Below are 22806 nucleotides of genomic sequence, written 5' to 3' on the forward strand. Positions count from 1 at the left end.
GGGTCCGGAGTGGACCTCCAGCAAACTGCAGCTGAGGGGCCTGTTAGAGGGAAAACTAGCAAACAGGAAAGAATAGCATCAACATCAACCAAAAGGACATCCACACCAAAACCCCATCTGTAGCTCACCAACATCAAAGACCAAAGGTAGATAAAACCACAAAGATGGGGAGAAACCAGAACAGAAAGGCTGAAGATTCCAAAAACCAGGACGCCTCTTCTCCTCCAAAGGAACACAACTCCTTGCCAGCAAGGGAACAAAACTGGACAAAGAATGAGTTTGACGAGTTGACAGAAGTAGGCTTCAGAAGGTCAGTAATAACAAACTTCTCCGAGCTAAAGAAGCATGTTCTAACCCATTGCAAAGAAGCTAAAAACCTTGAAAAAAAGCTTAAATGAATGGCTAACTAGAATAACCAGCGTAGAGAAGAGCTTAAATGACCTGATGGAGCTGAAAACCACAGTACAAGAACTTTGAGAAGCATACACAAGCTTCAGTAGCCAATTTGATCAAGCAAAAGAATGGATATCAGTGATTGAAGATCAAATTAATGAAAGTGAGAAGACAAGATTAAAAGCCTCCAAGAAATATGGGATTATGTGAAAAGACTAAATCTACATTTGATTGGTGTACCTGAAAGTGACAGGGAGAATAGAACCAAGTTAGAAAATACTCTTCAGGATATTATCCAGGAAAACTTCCCCAGCCTAGCAAGGCAGGCCAACATTCAAATTCAGGAAATACAGAGAACATCACAAAGATACACCTCAAGAAGAGCAACCCCAACACACATAATCATGAGATTCACCAAGGTTGAAATGAAGGAAAAAATGTTAAGGGCACCCAGAGAGAAAGGTCAGGTTGCCCACAAAGGGAAGCCCATCAGACAAACAGCGGATCTCTCTCCAGAAACCCTACAAGCCAGAAGAAAGTGGAGCCAATATTCAACATTCTTAAAGAAAAGAATTTTCAACCCAGAATTTCATATCCAGCCAAACTAAGCTTCATAAGTGAAGGAGAAATACAATCCTTTACAGACAAGCAAATGCTGAGGGATTTTTTTACCACCAGGCCTGCCTTCCAAGAGCTCATGAAGGAAGCAGTAAACATGGAAAGGAACAACCAGTACCAGCCACTGCAAAAACATGCCAAATTGTAAAGACCATCAATGCTATGAAGAAACTGCGTCAATTAACAGATGAAATAATCAGCTAGCACCATAATGACAGGGTCAAATTCACACATAACAATATTAACCTTAAATGTAAATGGGCTAAATGCCCAAATTAAAAGACACAGACCGGCAAATTAGATAAAGAGTCAAGACCCATCGTTGTGCTGTATTCAGGAAACCCCATCTCATGTGCAAAGACACACATAGGCTCAAAATAAAGGGATGGAGGAAGACCTACCAAGCAAATGGAAAGCAAAAAACAGCAGGGGTTACAATCTTAGTCTCTGATAAAACAGACTTTAAACCAACAAAGATCAAAAGAGACGAAGAAGGCCATTACATAATGGTAAAGGGATCAATGCAACAAGAAGAGCTAACTGTCCTAAATATATATGTACCCAATACAGGAGCACCCAGATTCATAAAGCAAGTTCTTAGAGACCTACAAAGAGATTTAGACTCCCACAAAATAATAACGGGAGACTTTAACACCCCACTGTCAATATTAGACAGATCAACGAGACAGAAAATTATCAAGGATATTTAGGACTTGAACTCAGCTCTTAACCAAGTAGACCTAATAGACATCTTCAGAACTCTCCACCCCAAATCAACAGAATATACATTCTTTCCAGCACCACGTCACACTTATTCTAAAATTGACCACATAATTGGAAGTAAAACACTCCTCACCAAATGCAAAAGAACAGAAATCATAACAGTCTGTCAGACCACACTGCAATCAAATTAGAACTCAAGATTGAGAAACTCACTCAAAACCACACAGCTACAGGGAAACTGATCAACCTGCTCCTGAATGACGACTGGGTAAATAACAAAATTAAGGCAGAAATAGAGATGTTCTTTGAAACCAATGAGAACAAAGACACAACTTACCAGAATCTCTGGGACACCGCTAAAGCAGTGTTTAGGGGGAAATTTATAGCACTAAATGTCCACAGGACAAAGTGGGAAAGATCGGAAATTGACACCTTAACATCACAGTTAAAAGAACTAGAGAAGCAACAGCAAGCAAATTCAAAAGCTAGCAGAAAACAAGAAATAACTAGGATCAGAGCAGAACTGAAGGCGTTAGAGACACGAAAAACCCTTCAAAAAATCAATGAATCCAGGAGCTGTTTTTTTGGAAAGATTAACAAAATAGACCACTAGCCAGATTAATAAAGAAGAAAAGAGAGAAGAATCAAATAGATGCAATATAAAATGATAAAGGGGATATCACCACCAATCCCACAGAAATACACACTACCATTAGAGAATACGATAAACACCTCTATGCAAATAAACTAGAAAACCTGGAAGAAATGGATAAGTTCCTGGAGAAATACACCCTTTCAAGACTAAACCAGGAAGAATTTGAATCTCTCAATGGACCAATAACAGGTTCTGAAATTGAGGCAATAATTAATAGCCTACCAACCAAAAAAAGTCCAGGACAAGACAGATTCCCAGCTGAATTCTACCAGAGGTACAAAGAGGAGCTGATACCATTCCTTCCAACGCTATTCTGATCAATAGAAAAAGAGGGAATCCTCCCTAACTCATTTTATGAGGCCAGCATCATCCTAATACCAAAGCCTGGCAGAGACACAGCAAAAAAGACTTTTAGGCCAATTTCCCTGATGAACATTGATGTGAAAATCTCTCAATAAAATACTGGCAAACGAATCCAGCATCACATCAAAAAGCTTATCCACCACAATCAAGTTGGGTTCATCCCTGGGATGCAGGACTGGTTCAACATATGCAAAACAATAAACATAATCCATCACATAAACAGAACCAATTATAAAAACCACATGTTTATTTCAATAGATGCAGAAAAGGCCTTCAACAATATTCAACAGCCTTTCATGCTAAAAACTTTAAATAAATGAGATATTGATGGAACGTATCTCAAAATAATAAGAGCTATTTATGAAAAACCCACAGCTAATATCATACTGAATGGGCAAAAACTGGAAGCATTCCCTTTGAAAACCACACAAGACAAGGATGCCCTCTCTTGCCACTCCTATTGAAAATAGTATTGGAGGTTCTGGCCAGGACAATCAAGAAAGATAAAGAAATAAAGGGTATTCAATTAGGAAAAGAGGAAGTCAAATTGTCCCTGTTTGCAGATGACATGATTTTATATTTAGAAAACCTCATCATCTGAGCCCAAAATCTCCTTATGCTGATAAGCAACTTCAGCAAAGTCTCAGGATACAAAATCAATGTGCAAAAATCACAAGCATTCCTATACACCAATAACAGACAAACAGAGAGCCAAATCTTGAGTAAACTCCCATTCACAATTGCTACAAAGAGAATAAAATACCTAGGAATCCAACTTACAAAGGAGATGAAGGACCTCTTCAAGGAGAACTACAAACCACTCCTCAACAAAATAAATGAGGACACAAACAAATGGAAGAACATTCCATGCTCATGGATAGGAAGAATCAATATTGTGAAAACGGCCATACTGCCCAAGGTAATTTGTAGATTCAGTGCTACCCCTATCAAACTACCACTGGCTTTCTTCACAGAATTGGAAAAAACTTCTTTAAATTTTATATGGAATGAAAAAAGAGCCCGCATAGCCAAGAAAATCCTAAGCAAAAAGAACAAAGCTGGAGGCATCATGCTACCTGACTTCAAACTACACTACAAGGCTACAGTAACCGAAACAGCATGGTACTGGTGTCAAAACAGATATATAGACCAATGGAACAGAACAGAGGCCTCAGAAATAACACCACACATCTACAACCATCTAATCTTTGACAAACCTGACAAAAACAAGAAATGGGGAAAGGATTCCCTATTTAATAAATGGTGCTGGGAAAACTGGCTAGCCATATGTAGAAGTTGAAACTGGATCCCTTTCTTACACCTTAGACAAAAATTAACTGAAGATGTATTAAAGACTTAAATATAAGACCTAAAACCATAAAAACCCCAGAAGAGAGCCTAGGCAATACCATTTAGAACATAGGCATGGGCAAATACTTCATAACTAAAACACCAAAAGCAATGGCAACAAAAGCTAAAATAGACAAATGGGATCTAATTAAACTAAAGAGCTTTTGCACAGCAAAATGAACTATCGTCAGAATGAACAGGCAACCTACAGAACGGGAGAGAATTTTTTCAATCTATCCATCTGACAAAGGGCTAATATCCAGAATCTACAAAGATCTTAAACAAATTTACAAGAAAAAAACACATAAAAAGTGGGCAAAGGATATGAATGGACACTTTTCAAAAGAAGACATTTATGCAGCCAACAGATACATGAAAAAATGCTCATCATCACTGGTCATCAGAGAAATGCAAATCAAAACCACAATGAGATACCATCTCACACCAGTTAGAAGGGTGATCATTAAAAAGTCAGGAAACAACAGATGCTGGAAAGGATGTGGAGAAATAGGAATGCTTTTACACTGTTGGTGGGAGTGTAAATTAGTTCAACCATTGTGGAAGACAGTGTGGTGATTCCTCAATGATCTAGAACTAGAAATACCATTTGACCCAGCCATCCCATTACTGGGTATATACCCAAAGGATTATAAATCATGCTACTATAAAGACATATGCACACGTATGTTTATTGCAACACTATTCACAATAGCAAAGACTTGGAACCAACTTAAATGCCCATCAATAATAGACTGGATAAAGAAAATGTGACACATATATACCATGGAATACTATGCAACCATAAAAAAGGATGAGTTCATGTCCTTTGCAGGGACATGGATGAAGCTGGAAACCATCATTCTCAGCAAAATATCACAAGGACAGAAAACCACACACCACATGTTCTCACTCATAAGTGGGAGTTGAACAATGAGAACACATGGACACAGGAAGGGCCTGTTGGCAGGTGGGGGACTGGGAGAGGAATAGCATTAGGAGAAATACTTATATGACGAGTTGATGGGTGCAGCAAACCAAAATGGCACATATATACCTATGTAACAAACCTGTACATTGTGCACATGTACCCTAGAACTTAAAGTATAATAATAATAAAAAAAAAACATAGAATTCAGGATTATTTTTAGTATTTTGATTTTAGAAAGATAACATTATATATAAATATATATATAATCAAAATGATATATAAAACATATATATATTACCTTTCTAAAATCAAAATTCTAAAAATGGGGTGCTGTGTATATAAATATATAAAAATATGTATAAATATATATAAATGTTGTGTAACACCCCCAGTGGGGTCTAGAACAGTACCCTATGATCAAACATATTAGTAACTCTTCAGTAAAACATACAAATATTTACACTTAGTGGGATAAATAAAGAATGTCAACTGGTCAGGTTTGTTGCCAAAACTTGCATTTTTCAGAGCTTTTAGAAAAATGATGGTGAGCCTGCACTAACCCCTACTTTAGGAGTGTGTGTGTTCAGCAAAGAGCAGTTACTGCCCCAATAGTAGCTGTCGTTTTTACTTAAATTAATGGCGGATAATGTGGGTCTCATCTTTTACAAAAATTGGAATATGAATAAAGAAATTCTACTCAATATACAACTTTGATTCCTACTGGACTTTATACAAGACCGTGTGGTACTTTAAAAACGGTGGTGACATTCCCTCTTCAAGAAAATAATACTCACAGGAGGGGATAAATGCCTTCTTGAGTAATTTTAGATCCAGATATGTTACTCTGTTCTGAGATGATTGATAAGATCAGAATTATAGATTTAGAATAGGAAATGAGATTTCCATTACATACAGTTAAAATTAGTACCAAGACATTTTTAGCTTTTTCCCTTTTTGCTCATAAGTCTTACTTGAGGGGATAAAATCAATCACTTCACTTGTTCAGCTAGCGTGGCTGAACTCTCTGAAGTGATTTATGTTTATGCTAAATTTTGCTTGCTAGTTTATGCTCCATGTGACCTCAGCCCAACAGTTTTCAGCATGTGTTATGCCAGGATCAGTGTGAGTTGTCTTCCAAGAAGTTTTAACAGTAATAAAATACCAGAGTTTGTAAATTACTTAATCAAAAAGTAAATGGGTAAGAATTTCAAGTTTCCCTGTGGTAATCTCACTGTCACTTTGTTAGGTTCTTCTTCTTTTTTTTTTTTTTTTTTTTTTGACATGGAATCTCACTGTTGTCGCCCGGGCTGGAGTGCAATGGCACAATCTTAGCTCACTGCAACCTCTGCCTCCCAGGTTCAAGCAGTTCTCCTGCCTCGGCCTCCCAAGTAGTTGGGATTACAGGTATGTGCCACCACGCCTGGCTAATTTTGTATTTTTAGTAGAGATGGGATTTCACCACGTTGGCCAGACTGGTCTCAAACTCCTGATCTCAAGTGATCTGCCCTCGTCAGCCTCCCAAAGTGCTGGGATTACAGACATGAGCCACTGTGCCTGGCCACTTTGTTAGGTTCTAATATACTTTCCTAAATGGAAGAGAAAGTGTGGGCACAGTGTAGGAGTGTGTTTTGAACAAATATCATCTATCGTGTCCTAGAAGAAGACTATTTTTTCCTTTTAAGAGCCTCTTTTCTAGCATATTTGCCTGTTACTGAAAGTATGGAGATGTAAATCTTTAAGTATATGTCTTATGTTACATTTGGAAACAGTAATTTTTAAAAGTCTGCTTCTTGCTGGCAGCTGTTTGATCTTTACTGTGGTAAAATATACGTAACATAAAATTTATCATTTTAACCATTTTTAAGTAGAGCTCTCATTTTTATTTATTTTTAATTTTTCTTTGTGTGGGGGGTTTTCTAATGAAAAGCAGAAAACCTGCTAGACAAATTCCGAAAGAGCTGGAACACTTAAATGTATAGTTCTGTAGCATTAAGTATATTCGCCTTGTGCCAGCATCACCACCACCTATCTACAGAACTTTTTCTCTTCCCCAGCTGAAACTCTAGACCCATTTATAGTGACTCTGAACTGTCCATTCTTTCTCCCAGCCCCTGGCAAGCACCATTCTTTCTGTCTCCAGTATTTGACTATTCTAGGTAACTCATATAAATGGAATCATACAATATTTGTCCCTCTCTGACTGGCTTATTTCACTTGGCGTAATGTCCTCAATGTCAGAATTTTCTTCCTTTTTAAGGCTGAATAATTTTCCATTGTATGTGGAAACCATATACCACAGTTTACTTATCCATTCATTCTTTGATGGATACTTGGATTGTTTCTACCTTGCATCTCTTGTGAATAATGCCATTGCTATGGACGTAAGTGTAGACCACTTCTTGATCTTGAATTAGTATAGTTATTTGTGTGCTCAGAGGTGCTCATCTTAAAGAAAAAGTCTGTTACTATGTTAACCTGGCTATTTAAAGTCTCAGTAGCAGAAATTCAGCATAAGTAGCCCTTTTAAATTTCAGATTTAACTGTGAAACCCTCTCCCTATCTGTGAATTATTAAGTGAATTAATTATTATTAAGCCTCCACATGAAGGGAACCTTGAAGGGGAATGCTTGGTCTTTTCTCTCTCTGAAGGACCATGCAAAGGCATCACCAGGTAGTTTTCTTATGACAAACCCTAAAGCCCAGTTCCAACTCAGAATCCAGAATGTACTGGAAACAATGATTGGCTTTCCTATTGAATTATTTTTGAGTCTCATATTGCTTTTATCATGTTGCCTTTTCCAATTTGATGGTCCTTCAAGTAACCAACCAAATGACTCCTCACAAAATAGGAATAAGAGTGATTTATGAAATAGGGAAAGCTGTTATTTTCCAAGCTCATGATAGGTTGTGAAGATAATGGAAGCTGTATCTGCTGAAACATTTTGAACTCTAATGAACACAAAGGAAAGAACCAATGTTCCTTTGCACTGTAAGATTAGATAAGTGTGTAAGTACAGTATGGTTACTGTCTAGGGAAGCTTTGCTAAGATTTCCAGCACTTCCAAAACCTTTTATGTGGCTAGAAAATTTCATTTACTCCTTGCTATTCCTAAAAGTGATAAAAGCTGGGTCCCATAGCTACAGGATGAAATAGTATCTGTATCATATTTTTAGTTTTGAAAGAAATTCTAACTTGCTTTGAACCCCATTTCTTTTGTGATTTGGGCATGTAGGCATTTGATTATTTACCTGACTGATTAATGGAGTTTATTATTCAAGCATATAACTCATTACAGTTTTATCTAGCTTTGTATTCATTACCTTTTTAGTGTGTTCCTCCAGTTTTATAGAATTGTGTCATATGCGAGTGTGTAACCTGTAGGGGGCATGTCCCTACCTTCTTAGGACACCTGGACCCCTTCCCCATCACCTATCCTTTCCCTGCCAGTAAGACCCTTCCTTCTTCATGACTTGGATGAAAGGTGACCCAAGACAGACCGACCCCTGGTCTCATAAAGTTTACATCTAGAGGGAGAAGAGACAGTCACCAAACAAACTCACTGTAGTTGTACAATTACAAAGTGAAATCAGAGCTATGAAGAAGAGCTATGAAGATGTTTAAAAAGGAGGTTTTATGCCCTAGAAGATAAAACATACTCTAAAGCAGTGCCTTGCCAAGTCATATTGAAACCGGAGACAAAAGGGAAAAATAGCAGTGCCAATCCTGTCTTTATTTAAACTTTTGTTATCTTGTTCAAATGGCTATTTTGCATTACTGTTGAGTTTTTCTTTTTTTTTTTTTCTTTCAAATACAGCACTAAGACATGATTCGAGTTTTGAGTGCCTCCCTGGCCTTTGCATCTGAGGTAAATGCCTCATTTGCTCCCTGTAGTCCCAGTCCAAAGCCATACTTCCCAGGCTCAAGTCCTGGTTCCGCTACTTATCAGTTGTATGACTGTGGACAACCTGCATATATTGTGCCTCAGTTTCCTTTTCTGTAAAGCGAGGATAATAATAGTACTTGATAAGGTTGTTATGAGGATTAAAAGAAGTTAATATTTGTAAAGCAGGAGAGCAGCGCCTGGCACAAAGTGCTGTGCGTGTAAGAAGAGTAATGAAGATGCCTCTATACAGTTTCAGGTATTGAACCATTCATAGGAGCTGGATTTCACATGACCGAATTTACCAGGCTGCCATCAGCGTTTCTTTCCTCAACATTTTTACTAAATTTACACTAACACTTTTGAACAATCCTATAGAGAATGTGGTGATATGTTTTAAAAACAAAAGACTTGCTCATTGCATGTCCTCTTCCCCACCCTCCCTCATTTTTTCGCTCTGAAATAGCCAAGAGATGGTGGGAATTGTGGACACCATCACCCACATCTTTTAGGCACTTTCAGAAGCATGGAATACTTTGTGGGCTTGTGTTTCTCTTGCACAGAGGCTATGCCAACCATCTCTGCACAGTTGAGGCGTCCGCTTATGTGCTGCCAAGGCAGGCATAGCCTTTAGATTCTGACTCTCACTTACTCTTTTACTAAGGAATTTCTGATGTAGCCCTTTCACAGCACTGTACACGACTGAGCAGACCCAGCCATTGACAGGATCCCCAGTCTTGGAACATCCACTGCTTCTTTTCCTGTCTGCAGGGAAACTCACAGCTTTCTGTTAGCATCTATTTCTAGTGTGATTTTTAAGTTCTGTTTGTGGTGATTCTACAAAATTGAATACACTTCCTTTTTATTCATGTAAAAGCACTTTTTTGAAGAGAATATATTTTTATCTCTTATGGCAAGAATGTTGTGTTTACACTTTAAAAGTGCAGAGTAAACAGGCAACATTGCTCTTTAAAAGGGAAGAAATGCTGTGTAAATGAATTTTACTTATCCAAGATATTAATGAGAAAATGGCTAAATATAAGCTTCAATGTTTAAAAATCCTGATGTGTACTCATTTATTCCATAAGACTGGAGGCAGCTGTGTGAAATAGCAGGAATTTAATTATCTGTATAGATTTCTAGTTAAACAGGTAATATTTTTGTTAAAGTAGTTCCTATGTATGAATATAATAACTGCCCTAGGGAAAATAATGTTATACCATGGAAGAACTGAGCTGTATCTGAAAATGAATAAATGGGTTTTTTGTCCTATTTTACCCTCAAGCTTTTAATTAACAATTTGTAGAAAGAGGGTCACTTGACTGGAATTAGAATTCTCTTTTGATGAGTCTTTCTTATATTCTGTCTGGGATTATATGTAAATGTATCTTTCCTTTCTAAAGAACCTGAACATGCTAAAATTTAAATGCAGTGTTCCAATTCAAATAAAGCATAAGGAATAAAACCATTTACCTTTAAAATATGTGTGAAATTTTAAGTGGGCCTTTTGGGGGTTTTTGTTTTTTCCTATGTTACTTTTCAAAGTGGAATACCTTTATACAGACACATGTAATCAAACATCATTATTCATATTTACATTCTCTTTGGAAACCATGGGATTCTTAGGGCCCAAAGCCAAGTGCCCAAGAACCCTGACTGAAAGTGTGCGGTTGCCTATTGGAGGGAGCAATTGTTATATTATAAAGCCACAGTGTGCCTTTTTGCTATAGCTGGCAACAGCAAAATCAAAGGATTCTTGGGAGAAAATTCTCTATAGTTCTATCACACATCTTGCAAGCAGAGGCACTGGTTGCCTTTTGTTCCAGAGCTGCTTTTTTAAATAACATTTGTATAATAAGTAGCCTTAAGTGATAGAGAAAGTGTCTCCTTCTAGAGCATGAAGGGATGCTTACTGCTTATTATAAAAGATTCTGGTTCCCTAAGCTCAGAGTTTTCTGTCATGTAATGCAGTCTGCTGTGTGTGTGGGTGTCATGCGGCCCTCTTTATAACACCGTGTTGGAATAATTGGAGTCTTAGGAACCAGTTCCAGAAATTACTGATACTCTGGCTACTGCTATTGCTATATGGAATAAAGTCTTTGTCTTTGACCTAGTAGATTTCTGTCCTCTGCTCTATAAAACTGTAATAGGCTAACATGTTAGTTTGTAAGTGGGGCAAAATCTTAGACTCTTTATGCTTACTGACAGGAATGTCCTTTAAAAGACACATAAAGATGATGGCCCTTTCTTTTTCCTTTGTCCTCAATCCTTAGTGGATGTGGTGGGCTTAGGGATAACATAGCCTGAAGTGTGGCGTATGGATCAGATGGCCAGAGACCCATTCATCTGTGGCCTGGGTCAGATGGCAGGAGACCCAGTTCTAAATATAGAAGCTGGTGTGAGTCATAGGGAATGATTGATATTTCTCAGAAGGTAAGAGATTGTCTCTTTCTGACAATTTTGGGCACCTAGAGACAGAAAAGACACTGGATCTGATTTGAACTATATCTCTTTGAGCTCAGATTCCCCCCCCAAAAAACATCATTTAAATTTACTTAGAGAACACACATGCATGTGCAGTGTAGTCAACCTCATGTGCAGTGACCCATTACCTTTGGAGACAGAGCAGATGACCATAAGCCTCATCCGGGTAAGAACAGCTCAATTTAGCCATCATACCCAGGCTTTACCAGCCCAGGACCCCAAAGCCTACATTATTCTGATGGGTAGGATAGCAGCATTTCTTCATATCTGCCTTCCTAGTGTAGATACAACTTTAGGGAATGGTCCTGCTAGACTAGACAGAAATTTGACTCAAAATAGTTGAGGCCATGCCAACCTGAATAGGAGTGCCAGCACATGCCTTCTGTGTTATCTGTTACCTTACTGCTTTGAGAAGCATAAAGCCTCATCCAAAACAATGAGGTGAGGGAAAGCTTACAAAGAACACTGTGGAATGGCACTTTTTATATATGAGAAAATATTTGAAAATACATACAATACATTAATACTATGAAAAAGAAAAATTTATGAAAAACAATGAAAATCACTTCATAGGTAGGGGGAAGGAATATTTCAAATGCTTTACACAGTTCAGAGCTATTCAAATTGCTGAATATTTCTAGCACTTTCATGACCACTGACTTTTTCATTCACCAGTTTTCTTCTTCAGCTTTCATTTAGCTAAACATCAATGGTATATTTTATTGTAAAAGGTATGGCAAATAAGAAGGGCATGATTAAAAGAGAATGCTTTCATCAGGATACAAATGTGCCAGCTAATTCTTAAAGACACTGTGTACAGTTTTTTGTGAATTCTGGAAGCATCTGTGAAACTTTGTGTTAACAAGCCATTACATGTTAATAATAATATCTCAGAGAACTCCTGTAATGATAAAGTAAGCTAATGTTTGCAAATATCTTGGCACAGACAGCCTGGCACACAGTAAGTGCTTAATATATGGTGACTATTATAATAGGAAGGGAACAGTTAAAAACATGAGTGTTTTGCACTTTAGGAGTTTCCAGAAGGAAGCCAAATTTTCATGTGTAATTTGGAAAGCATAAAATAGAGGTCAGGTGTGAAACTGGTTGCTAGGAGGTGATGGAGAAAGGCATGGAGGACTCTACCCACTGTTAAACTGGGTCAGATCAGGATAGGCCCCAACAAAGCTGTGCTATGAAATCATCTATGTCTCACAGGGACATTGGGATCCATCTACAAGGTGAGCCACCATCACCGTGAAGTCAAGGGTGAGGACACCAGTATAGCCTTCCCCCAGGGGCAAGGATATTCCATTAGCCTATATCTGAAAGCTCCAGGGTTTATACAGGATCCAGGAGAACTGCAAAGCACCAGGGCCCTACAAACAATAAAGGCAGGGACAGCTGGGAATGTGCCCTGGGTATTGTCACACAGATTTACTTTCTAAATGTGGTTCTGTCTCCCGAAGCCCTGTATGAGCCATGGCTGCTGCACACTCAGCTCTTAACATCTTTCAGAAGGTGGGGCTCTATGAGCTGCTGGAGGTTCCACAGGTGCCGCCATTGCCCCCGGGAGCACTTGATGGGGCTTCACATCCAGATGTCTCGGCTCCTCTTACACAAATGTAAGGACAGCATTCATTTTCTGTCCAGTTGGAGACCTCTATTATTCATCTGCTGTTGGAGGAAAGAGGAGGTATTGAGATTGTTGTGTTTTCCTTATACCTTAAAAAGAGAGTAACTTTTTCTTTCCCCCAAAACTCATAGAATTAGAAACCTAGAAACTCAACCAGGTCAATTAATAAGACTGGATACAGGCTCTGATTTCTGGTTAGGAGAGGACAGCCCAGGGAAAGAGAGTTATTATGTGTTTATTACAGGAACAGAGAAATTGTCTTTGTTTTTAGTCTTAACTACCAAGAGGCCCACAGGAAGCAATAGGTTGCCATTAGGAGACTAATAAAGATAGATGTTGTATAAATGATTGATGCCAGTTAAGATAAATATTGTATCAATTGGTATGGAGCATGAAGATGTTTCTGAAATTCCAGTTTGCTGGACCATTTTTAGAGTGCTCATTTTAAGGAAAGGTAGAAGAATAACCTGTGTTGTCGGTGAGACCCAGTGACCTTAAGGTCCTTGTGATTTCCCCATAGTCCAAGTTGTGCAGTATCTTTTTTGATTAAGCCAAGAAAACATGTAACTCAGCTTATAAAGAATATAAGCATAATTAAAAATAAAATAATGCAGCATTAAATATGTCTTCCTAGATAAATGAAAAGAGGGCTTTACACAGGAAGTAGAAAAGAAGATGCAGGCCAGGCACGGAGGCTAATGCCTGTAGTCCCAGCACTTTGGGAGGTCAAAGCAGGCAGATCATTTGAGGTCAGGAATTCAAGACCAGTGTGGCCAACATGGTGAAACCCCATCTCTACTAAAAATACAAAAATTAGCTGGGTGTGGTGGCAGCACCTGTAATACCAGCTACTTGCGCGGCTGAGGCAGGAGAATCGCTTGAACTGGGGAGACAGAGGTTGCAGTGAGCCAAGACTGCACCACTGCGCTCCAGCCAGAGTGAGCCTCCGTCTCAAAAAATAAAAAAGAAACAAAGATGCTAAGCCATATTATATTTTCATATACATAGTATTAAACATAGTAGTAATATTATGGTATGTTTTAAAAACAGCAGGCAATGCAATATGGAAAGACTGAATGCAGGAAGACTTGAGTGTATAATAGGGTAAATGAAGTTCAAGAACTCTTCAGATTGCCGGACTGGTATGAGGCCTGGCCCAGGTCACTTTCAGCTGTCTAACATGTGTTACTTGCTGGTGGCACCCACCCAACATGAAAATAAGCTTTCTGATTAAGTCATCCCATAAGCCGGTGAGCCAGGCTCGGTGGAGTGGGTCAGATGAATGACTTCTAGCTTCCTAAGTGGTTTCTATGTGACAGTTGTGCTCGTGGTAGGGGTAAGGGTTTCAGAGAAGCACCCCATGATTTGAGGCAATTATACAGCCTGGCCCGTGACTGAGCCACACCAGCACCTGCCAGATGGCGCTGGCAGGAAGCAGGCAGGCGCTGTTTCAGCACCTCCTGATGCGGAAGCTCGGAGTTAGGGCCATACACTGTAATTGGCTCTTATGGCCCTTTGCACCTGTTAGCGAAGAGGCCTGACTATTTGTGTCATTCATGCACAGAGGATTTCTTTCTTTCTAACCTTTGGAGTTAGTGTTATTCTCATCCCACACTTGGAGGGAAAAAACATCAGTTCTCATTTCTGAACAAAAAGAAAAAACAATAGGCAAGGAAAGTAATGAAATTATTTTCTGTGAAGGTGCTTCATGAACGCAGTGAAATAAAGCAGACAGATCAGATAATATGATTTGGTTATTCCTCCTGGAATCTAGAGCCTGAGATGAAATTGGGGGTTTTCTGCCACAGGGCATCCACCTGGTTCCTGTGGGGGCCATAGAGACGAGACCCTCACGCTAACCAAGCAGCTTGGTAGCTGAGGGTTGTGTTGGTCGTGTCCATGGGTTTATGATGTTCACCTTCCTTCCTATGCATTCCCCCAAGTCAAGCTGGTAGCCAAGCTTGAAGAGACATTGAAGATGTCTGGGAAATGCTTCTCCACGTGGTAGGTTCTGCACTTTTGCCTAGAATGAAGGAATTCGCACCAAGGGAGTCTGTAGTTATGCTTCTAATGAGGCAAAGGAGAATTAAAAGACAAGCCAAGGGGCTTCGTGGTGAAAGTACGTGAGCCAGTGGAGGAAGAAAAGGGGAAAATCTAGCCAACAAAGCAGAAGACTTTTTAAACTGAGAGTTGAAATGAGCCAGGAAAAGCAGCTCAGCACCTTGTTTTCTAAAGGAGATGGAGGAGGACCAAATGCAGAGACCTGAGAAGAAATGACCCCAGAAAAGAGTGAAACTGCACATCTACAAGTCATGCCTTATATAAAGTGTGTCCTATAGATCTTCAGGAAATATGTGTGGAAGAAAAAGGATGCTCAAGACTTATAGTAATAATGACTTGTCTGTTGTTCCCATGCTGTAGAAAGATTATGGACTTTGAATCCACAGGACTGGGTTCAAATTCTAGTTTAAATTCTTGCTGGGTGGTCTTGGATGAGTTATCTGACCTCTCTAAATCTGTGTCCTCCTTCTATAAAGGAGACAAGTGAGAGAACCAAAACAAGGGTAGGCACAAAAGTTCTCAGGGAATGTCTCTTTTTTTCCTGTTTCCTATTTCAGCCTTGGAAAAAATAGACACATCAAACACACACACACACACACACACACACACACACACACACACCCCACCCCATATCACTGTAGCTGAGGAGCCCTTCTGTAGGGGAGGTGGTGGGAGCATCAAGGGGTCAATCATGGGTGATGCACTCTTGGAGCATGAATCCAGGGTATGAGATTTTGCAAACCCAATCTAATGCTGCCAACCGCTTGTGTTAGTCTAGGGTTCCCCAAAAGCTGAGCCAGAGACTACTTATACACAAGCCTTAGTCTCTGGCTCAGCATTTGGGGGCTTGTGCATAAGTAGCTTGTTTGGAAATGTGATCCTCAGGAGCAGAAATGCAGAAAGGGGGAGTGGAAGACAGACAGGGGAGGAGCCAACACAACCCTGCGTCGTTGCATTGGCTGTTTGATCCCAGTGGACTGGTGAAAGGGTTTATGAAGTGTTTCAGAACTGTCTGCCAGGGGATGAAATGGAGTGCTTTTATCCACTGACTCCAGATCTTCATTTGTCTAGAGTGGCCCTCACAACACTAACTCCCCTGCACTGCTGGGTTATGCTTGAGTGCAGAGTGGATTTCTAGAAATATTAACCAAAGATTAGAGATGCCTAAGGCAGGAAGCAAGAGATCCCATGAGGGTCAAGGTGAGGCCACTGAGGCCACCTGTGCCAAGCTGCTCAAAGCCTCCAGGAAAACAGGTCTCTACAGCTGTGGCTGAAATAAGAGAAGCAACTGAGAGGATTTTGAAGTGGTACACACAAGGGGTCCAATACAACAACTCTAATGGATATGCCCTGTCTTTTTGCCTGGAAAGAAGATGCTAAAATAAAGAATTCCTTGGAGTGTCTTTGGCCTTTCAAGTCTATGATTCATGGAGATAAAACCAAAATTTGCTAAAAATCTGTTGATTAATAAAATATAAATAGACACAGCAATAACATTTGCTAATTTTATTCTCCAAATGATACCTGTCAGCTGTAGACAATGTGTGGAGCAAAATAGAGTTATACTGTCTAGTTACAGGACAACAGACCTAACTTAGGTGGTGGTGATATATGCTGAAAACAGAGAGAGCAGTGCTTCGGCTTTAGGAAAATCTAGTGGAAAGTCGAGTTTATTGATCCTTAGGAGCACAACCTTTACCTGTGTTTTAAGTGGGTTTTATAACGATTGGGAAATCTTATTAAAGAAGAAACTTTGGAAGGGGTACTGGGTGCTTTCAGAACAAAGGAGAGGACATAGGGAATATTTCCAAGTCAGCTTGGACCCAGACAAAATTATAAAGTGGATTAAGTTTGTTTTCAGCCCCTTTCTGTCCACCAGTTCTCCTTATGTCCCCACATTCACTTCCCCTCCATCACTGTCCCCCTTTAGGAACCTAGTAGCTAGTACCATACTGGACTGCTCAGATGCCTCTATGCAATCAACCAGTTGATTTTTATTCATACTTCCAGTGTACCTAGAACCTTGCCAGGAATTGAATATGAGAACACCCCACATCATAAACCTTCCCCAAATAGCCTATCTTCTGTTCTCAAGTCCTGCCCATGATGGTAGATAATTTAAAAGGTTAATTTATATACATTGTGCCCAACACCTGTTTATGCACCGCTCCAGAGCCTCGGCCTCCCCATCTCTTGTTCCAGCTCTGTGTGGGCCCCAGCCAATTTCACACCAGTACCCCTCTCATCTCCCACCCAGTGCTCCCATGTTGACATCACTGCAGACTCCACTAATGCCCACGCTCTGGAATGCACACCCAGAGGTGCAAGGGGGTGAATCCTAGACCAAGCACATCCTGGGAGTAAGTTCTTCTCGCTTCCCCACTCCATCACAGGGCTGGTTCCGAGCTGCCATTTATCCACCTTCTTGGGAGTGTGGTCTGTGGATTGAACAATAAGTCACACTCGCCAACTCAGTACTCCTCCATATCGGCTCTCCCTCCTTTCCAGCATCTCTCCCCTTGTACCTCATTCCTGCCTAAGATTATAGTCCCTGATAAAATAACACCCCATTCATTTTTTTTGATAAGTATTCATTAGGTATTTACTGTGGGCCAGGCACTGACTCTGGCACTGTGAGTACAGAGATGAACTTTTATATTCAATGACTTGTCTGATATTAGATGTTTTCTCAGAAGCCATATTGTTTAATGCCCTTTCTTGGATGTCAAGAAATCCTGGTCACGTGGTGGAGGGTGTGGCTTGCCTGAATGAGTTAAGGATTAGAATGGTTTGAAAAACGGAATAGGAAGCAAAACTAGACAAAACCACTCAGGACCAGGTTCTGAGAGCAGAGATATCAGGCACTCTTTCCTCATGGGTCTGAGCCACCAGACAATTAAGAAAACTTGAAAACTTTTCAAAAAGTTTTTTTAAAAAATTCAAATGTTATTTTAAGTTCTGCAGTACATGTGCAGGATGTGCAGGTTTTTTACTTAGGTAAATGTGTGTCATGGTGGTTTGCTGCACCTATCAACCCATCACCTAGGTATTAAGCCCTATATGCATTAGCTATTCATTTTGATGCTCTTCCTCCCTCCACCCCTGACAGGCCCCAGTGTGTATTGTTTACCTCCTTTTGTCCATGTGTTCTCATTGTTCAGCTCCCACTTACATGTGGTGTTTGGTTTTCTGTTCCTGCATTAGTTTACTGAGGATAATGGCTTCCAGCTCCATCCATGTCCCTGCAAAGGACATGAACTCATTCCTTTTTATGGCTGCATAGTATTCCATGGTGTATCTATGGTGTATATGTGCCACATTTTCTTTATCCAGTCTATCACTGATGGACATTTAGGTTGACTCCATCTCCTTCCTATTGTGAATAGAGCTGCAACGAACATACACATTCATGCATCTTTATAATAGAATGATTTCTATTTCTTCAGGTATATACCCAATAATGGGATTGCTGGGATTTCTGGTTTTAGGTCTTTGAGGAACCATCACACTATCTTGCACAATGGTTGAACTAATTTACATTCCCATCAATAGTGTCAGAGTGTTCCTATTTCTCTACAGCCTCGCCAGCATCTGTTGTTACTTGACTTTGATTTTTAAAAAGGCTTGTTAACTAATTATTCCACAGTTCGTTTAGCAAATTCATATGAATTTAAGTGGTACTTCAAAAAGCTCACAATTTATCGAGTGAAAGAATTAACACTCATTATAGGAAGTGATGAGTACGCTCATAAAAGTACACATGAGTTCTTTACGAGAGGGTTAACGAAGACATTTTCCTCTAGAGAAACTCTATCCAATAGAACGTTCTGTGATGATGGAAATGTTCCATTCTGTGTTGTCCCAACACAGTAGCCACTAGCCAGCCCCACGTGGCTGTTGGGCACTCGAATTGTGGACAGTGTGACTGAGGAACTGGATTTTTAATATTCATTAATCTTAATTTGAATGTAAGTAGCCACATTTGACTAGTGGCTGCTGTTTTTGACAGTGCAGTTCTAATGGTTGACATTTTAGTGGAGTCTCCAGGAATAAGTAGGTGTTATCCAGGCCACAAGGAGGATAGGAACCAAGTAGAAAGTGGAGAAAGCACACTGGGTTGAGAGAACAACAGTGAACATGGACATCGGAGTGCTTGTTTGTTAGGCTCGTGAACAACAATAGAGAAGGCTAGAAATGTACACAGAGGCTGTGTCATGATAGGCCTTGTGATTTTAACAGTCACCATTTACTAAGGGTTCACTAAGCTCCTGCCACATCACTATGCTCATTCCATACTTATCTCAACAGCCTGGAGGTAGGTAAATTAGCCCCATTTTACAGGTGAGGAAACTAAGGCACACAGAGCTTGTTGAACATAACCAGTGCAACACAGCTTGTAGGTGACAGCACCAGGATTTAAACTAGGCTCTGACTCAACAGCCTATCCTCTTTTTACTTTTTTCACTTTCTCCCACGTGGGTCTGTCACATGGGAAATTTGGGCTTCATGTCCTTATAGGCAAAACTGTTCAGAATTAGAGTTTTTCCCTAGACAAGACTGTATGGTGTAAAAACAAGGGGGAAAAGGAGTTGAGAGAGCTGGTCAGAAAAATGAAGGGTGCCCCATGGGACCTAAGCTGGAAAGAGAAGGAAGTGAAGAATAGAATTTTTGGAGAATGGGAATAATGTGAAGCTGAAGGACCAGGGGCAGGAGGAATAATTAAGAGAAAGCACCACACACAAGGCTGTTGTGATCAGAGGGAATTACTGCCATTTTAGCGGGCTTTCAGCCAAAGGACAACCTGGAGCATGTTTCAACCCTGAAGCTGAGGGTGTTAATTGCTGAAGGAAACTGGCAGAATTCCCATCACAGCACACAGACAACCACCTCCTTCAACAGGCAGAGACCCAGACTCCTTCTCTGTGTGAGGAAATGGACTTCTCAGAAACTGAGTCTGAGCTTGTTTTCTTTTATAAATCTCTACTTTTGGTGGCTTACTTTTGCTTAGGAAGATAGAAATCAGTAGCATTGACTTTGAAAAGTGTTCATAATCCTCAGCACGCCAGGCGAAGTGGAGACAAGGAGGAGGCAGTGTGGCACGTGAAGAAGAGAAGGGTGTGAACGCTCTCATCTGAGACGCTTGATGAAACTGATCCTCTCTGCGTGACTTAGGTTTAGTAGCTCACATACCTTCGATGAGCTGGAAGTGAATGTGAAGTTAAAAGCAATTTTGATTTGAAATCAAGGTTATGTAGAAGTGAGTCTTAATATATCATAAAAATCATTTCAAGAAATCCTGAAAATTGTCACGAACTCTTATTAAGGAAATTGATTTGCAGATGGTGACAGAAATAATTTTTTCACGAAAATGACAAATGTAGCTTATTTTCATTGACATTATTTATTTTCATAGGCTACTGTCTACACTTCTCTTAAAACCACTCTTTCAATAATACATTTAGATTCATATGCTAATATGTCTGCCATTTCTGTCAGTATCGCTTTATATTCTGTATTTAGAAACAGGTATATTGAATTTATACTGGGACTAGAGTATTATATTTGAAAGCACTTATCGGGGACAAAGGCTATGAGTATATCCTCTGAAAGGTGTCTTGATTTGGAAAGCACAGGATGTTCCAGGTAACTTATAGTTTTGTTGAAGTATAATTTATATACCACAAAATCTACCCATCTTAAGTGTAGTTTGGTGAGTTTTAGTGGATTTTTAACAGCAAACTTCACCCCAATCTAGCTGCAAAACACAGCCGTCGACTGACAAAGTTCCCTCCTGCCTGTTTATAGTCAGTCTCCTTTCCTACCCCAGGCCCCAGCAGCCACTAATCTGTTCTCTGATTAGTGGCTTATCATGGTGGCTCATGCCTTTAATCCAAGCACTAGGGAGGTCCAGATGGGTGGATTTCTTAAGCCTCTTTCTCTTTCTTTTCTTTCTTTCTTTCTTTTCTCTTTTCTTTCTTTTTTTCCTTCCTTCCTTCCTTCTTTCCCCTTCCTTCTTTCCTTCCTTCCTTCCTTCCTTCCTTCCTTTTCTCCCTCCTTCCCTTTCTCCCTCCCTCTTTCTTTCCTTCCTTCCTTCCTTCCTTTCTTTCCCTTCCTTCCTTCCTGCCTCCCTCCCTCCCTCCCTACCTTCCTTTCTCTCTCTCTCTTTCTTTCTTTCTTTCTTCTTTCTTTCTTTCTCTTTCTTTCTTTCTTTCTTTCTTTCTTTCTTTCTTTCTTTCTTTCTCTCTCTCTCTCTCTCTTTTCCTTCCTTTCTTCCTTTTTTTCTTTTTCTTTTTTTTCTTTTGACAGAGTCTTGCTTTGTCGCCCAGGCTGGACTTCAGTGGTGTGATCTCAGCTCACTGCAACCTCTACCTCCCAGGTTCAAGTGATTCTTGTGCCTTACCCACCAGAGCAACTGGGATTACAGGCGTGCACTACCACACCTGGCTATATTTTCAGTAGAGACTGGGTTTTGCCATGTTAGCCAGGCTGGTCTCAAAGTCCTGATCTCAAGTGATCCGCCCGCCTTGGCCTCCCGAGGTGCTGTGATTACAGGTGTGAACCACCATGCTGGCTATTTCTAAATAGCCAGTAATGGCTAGTATTGCATTTCTAAAGATTTTGTTTAAGTAGGATCATAGATGGTCTTTTGTGTCTGGCTCCTTTTATTCAGCATAGTTTTGAGATTTCATCCATGGCACATGTTGTTGCATATATCAGCAGTTCATTCTTTGTTATTGCTGAATACTTTTCCATTATATGAATATACCACATTTTGCTTATTCTTTCACTAGTTGATGGGCATTGGGTCTGTTTTCAATTTTTCATTATTATAAATAATGCTGCTATGTACATTTGCATACAAGTCTTTGTGTTGTTATATGTTTTTATTACTCTTAGGTAAAAGAGTAGAATTGCTGGATTGTATGGTAAGTGAGGGTTTAACTTTTAAGAAATTGCCAGGTTGGGCATGGTGGCTCATGCCTTTAATCCAAGCACTTGGGAGGTCCACATGGGTGGATTTCTTAAGCTCAGGAATTCGAGGCCAGTCTGGGTAATATAGTGAAACCTGGTCTCTACAAGTAATAAAAAAACTAGGTGGGTATGGTAGAATATATGCCTGTGGCCCCAGCTACTTGGGAGGCTGAGGTGGGAGGATGGTTTGAGCCCAGGAGGCAGAGATTGCACTTAGCCGAGATCATGCTATCGCACTCCAGCCTGGGCAACAGAGCTAGCCCCTGTCTCAAAAAACAAAAAATAGCCAAATTGTTTTTTCCACAGCAATATGTGAGGATTCCAGTTTCTCCACAGCCTCACCAACACTGGACATCATCAGTCTATTTGAATATAGCCATTCAAGTGGGTGTGTGGTAGTATCGCATTGTAGTTTTAATTTGCATTTCCTTAATGATACATGATATTGAGCATCTTTTCATGTGCTTGTTAGATATTTGTATATCTTCTTTGGAGAAATCTCTAATGAAAGTTTTACCCATCTTTTTAGTGAGTTGTTTTGTCCTCTTAGTTTTGAGTTGTAAGAGTTTTTCTACATGATGTAGATACAAGTCCTTTATTAGCTATATGATTTGTAGATAGTCTGCGGTTTGTCTTTGCATTTTCTTATTGGTTTCTTTTGAAGAGCAAATGTTTTTAATTTTGATGATGTTAAGTTTATCAGTTTTTTTCTTTTGGTGTCATAGCTAAAAAATTTACCTAA

At 39.8% G+C, this 22806-nt stretch overlaps 1 protein-coding gene and 1 non-coding gene across 42 annotated transcripts in view; one reads left to right on the top strand and one right to left on the bottom strand.

Moving 5' to 3' along the window:
- Positions 1–22806, top strand: part of NRCAM (neuronal cell adhesion molecule) — a 307399-nt gene that overhangs the window by 176659 nt on the left and 107934 nt on the right. The window lies entirely within an intron of this gene.
- LOC126951804 (U7 small nuclear RNA) lies at positions 6938–6999 on the bottom strand. Its single transcript, XR_007724659.1, has one exon. It is a non-coding gene; the product is annotated as a U7 small nuclear RNA (small nuclear RNA).

This window comes from Macaca thibetana, chromosome 3, assembly GCF_024542745.1.
Source record: "Macaca thibetana thibetana isolate TM-01 chromosome 3, ASM2454274v1, whole genome shotgun sequence".
NCBI lineage: Eukaryota > Metazoa > Chordata > Mammalia > Primates > Cercopithecidae > Macaca > Macaca thibetana.